We start from the raw sequence: 3,486 nt of genomic DNA on the forward strand, positions 1-3,486 counted from the left end.
TAAGAATGCTAAATAAGAATGCTAGGAAGGCTAAATGTTTCCTGCTAGCAATTTCTATTGAAACATAACTAAAGAACAAGAAAACCCAGCAAATAGTGGTCTGACGGCAACGTCTTATCCCTGGCCAAAAATAGTCGTAGTAGGGCGGCATAAATCAGTAAAAAAATGTAACACAGAACATTTCCTAAAAATGCATTCAGATACGTTAGTACATGTCTACAATTCTCTGGGGTTGCATGTATAATTGTTACTTTGACATTTAGCTAAGTGTAGCTCAATATATAATAATTAATTACTTAATTAATAAGATAATGTCAAAGATGTCCGTTCAAATTTCATTTTGGAACTATTTTTCAACCATGACGGGACATGTCGGATGGACATCTTTTCAATGGTCATTAAACATCCAAATGTTTGCTGGGAACAAACTAAGAAAGAAGAGGAACTGAGGAGAGGAGGCAAAGAGAAGACCAAAAACAAACTCCAATAGAACTGCTTTTAGACTGGTCAGGATTGCAAACCAGAAGCCCCAAATCTGTGCCAAGTCAAGTTCTCCTCTGTAATGATTCCAAGCATCATAGGTCTTACAGGAAGTAAAGATGCAGTATAGCCAGCAGTAGATGACTGGCTTACCAATGAATGTTTGCATAACGATCTTGCTAATCATTTAGGTCTGCATTACGGTCCTAGCTGGTCTTGGCATGATGCATTGCAGCCTTAGTTGGCCATAGGGTGTCTGCATTTGTCTGGTCTTATAATGGTCATACACTATATTGCCAAAAGTATTGGGACACCCCTCTAAATCATTGAATTCAGGTGTTCCAATCACTTCCATGGTCACAGGTGTATAAAATCAAGTACCTAGGCATGCAGACTGCTTCTACAAACATTTGTGAAAGAATGGGCCGCTCTCAGGAGCTCAGTGAATTCAAGCGTGGTACAGTGATAGGTTGCCACCTGTGCAATAAGTCCATTTGTGAAATTTGATCACTATTAAATATTCCACGGTCAACTGTTAGTGGTATCATAACAAAGTGGAAGCAATTGGGAACAACAGCAACTAGGCCACATAAAATCACAGAGCGGGGTCAGCGCATGCTGAGGCGCACAGTGCGCAGAAGTCGCAAACTTTCTGCAGTCAATAGCTACAGACCTCCAAACTTCGTGTGGCCTTCAGATTAGCTCAAGAACAGTGTGTAGAGAGCTTCATGGAATGGGTTTCCAGGGCCGAACAGCTGAATCCAAACCCTACATCACCAAGTGCAATGCAAAGCGTCGGATGCAGTGGTGTAAAGCATGCTGCCACTGGACTCTAGAGCAGTGGAGACATGTTCTATGGAGTGACGAATCACATTTCCATTGAGCTGCTATTTCCAACAATGGTTCTGTCTGGCTGCAAGTTATGCTCCAAACATGCTCCCAGCAAGAGTAACCCATCTGGATATACCTGCTTGACCAATATATATGGAAATGCACTCCCTCTGGATTGATCAAGAAAAATGAAACAAAAAACACAAGCACACACAACATCCCAACTGCAGTGAACTGGAAAACTAGCACTAGTAATTCAGTGAAAATGACAATCAATAATCTCACTATTGTACCACAGCAAGCAAAACTTCAGAGCCTTTAAACCCTAGAAATATAAGACACTTTTCAAGCCAAAATTCTCTCCTAAAGGTATTGACTGGCTAACTTTCTAAAATAAACCGGGGCTGTGTTCCACTCCAAATTATTACGCCCTTAACTCACTAACTTCCCTCCATCTCGTGGACTCAGATGTGCGTCATTGCTTACTTTGCACGAGTGCCCACTTCTGGTGGAACTCGTGCATAAGGTTTAAATGAAACGCACTAAGCCCTTGATCACTTAGAATTCACTATGGAGCTGATTTATTATTATTTATTATTTAAACCCCTTTTGTAATTATAAATTTGTTTTATGCACCATTCTATGTGCTTGTAAGTAGTTGGAGAAAATATATAAAATTCTATGTAGCCTATATGAACTGTGAGAAAAATAAAATTATACTAATGAAACAAAATATCAATAGTATAAACTTTGACTGTGAACATAAGGTAGCTACAAGTATTATGCAAATGAATCGCAACATAATTAATATATTATGCACTATTAAGTGATTAATTCTCAAAAAAATATACACTTCAGTTAAGCGCGATCTACTGTGACGTCACAACCAAGTTGAATTGTGGGATATAGAGCTGCTTGAAGTGTACATCAGAGTAGACTTCAGTCCTTCGGTTAAAATCCAGAGGGCGATGGTCTGTTCATATAAACTTCCCTCGTCCACTTCACAAAGTGGAACGCACTTCAAAATGGTGGCTTCCCCCGAGGGGAAGTGCTTAGAGAAATTTGCTAGTGCGTGTCTAAAATTGGAGTGGAACGCAGCCCAAATCACTTCCACAACTACACCAAGCGATCCACCTGATCTTGATTTGTACTGATCTCAAATCAGAAGCGTGTGGCTCTTAATTAACTCTTAGTTGAGATAATGCTAATGAAGGGAACTAGCCCTGTAGATTCTAAACAGAATAAGCTTTATCCCACTTGTGTTTTTTAAAGCTAAGTTTAAAAAACATTAAATTACAAGCATATCCTCAAAGTGCATATTCACTTGATTTAATTTGCTCCTGTGTCAGAATCCAGATGCCCATGCTCCATGTCTGTGTGTTTTTGTGCACATGGCGGGGGTTATTTCCTTTGCCATGTGTTCCTTTGTTGAGCAATTGGCTTATGACTTTGTTTGCCATATGCTCTTTGTTTTTGTTTTCGTGAGCACTTGGTGTTGGATGTTGTTTTACCGTGTGCTCTTGTCAAGTCTTGCTTTGATTTGTTTGTGCACGTGGCTTGTGATTTGTGTTTATTGGTCATGTGCTCGTTTTGTCATGTTTGGTGTGAGCACATGGCTTCTGTCATGTTTGTTTGTGCCATGTGCTCTCCTGTCTAATGTCTTGACCCCACCCCAATCTTAACCCATTTTTGGTTAATTTGCTTCACCTGTCCTTCCTCGTTACCTGCCTTGTTTTCTTCCAAAGCAAAGTTTTTTTTTTTGTTTTTTTTTACTTATTTGAAATACAATTTTTTTTTTTCAGCCCTGTAAACTGATGAAATATTGCTGCTTTTGAGTTTTTTGTTGAATTTGGATGCATGCTGTTCCAAATTGCCACAGTACACTGACTTTCTATGGTGTACTAATAATTTAGGAGGTTCCTTGCAGGATATTACCAATACTTTTTTCTGTTTATTTAAAATACTGGTCTGTAAGAGCATTTTGTTGAACATCAGAACCACGTGCCTCAAAACTACATACAGAAGCTTCTGGAACTGGAGATAAACAGTGGCACCTCCACATCCACCAAAACCTACATAGGACAAGCAGTTTGGAGAATGAACGGATGGATGGAGAAATTCCCTTGTAGAAGCTGGTATTAGAGAATTTGCTGAGAGAATCGGGGACCTCAAAAC

The sequence above is a fragment of the Ctenopharyngodon idella genome, chromosome 1 (genome assembly GCF_019924925.1).
Source record: "Ctenopharyngodon idella isolate HZGC_01 chromosome 1, HZGC01, whole genome shotgun sequence".
In the NCBI taxonomy this organism is placed as follows: Eukaryota; Metazoa; Chordata; class Actinopteri; order Cypriniformes; family Xenocyprididae; genus Ctenopharyngodon; species Ctenopharyngodon idella.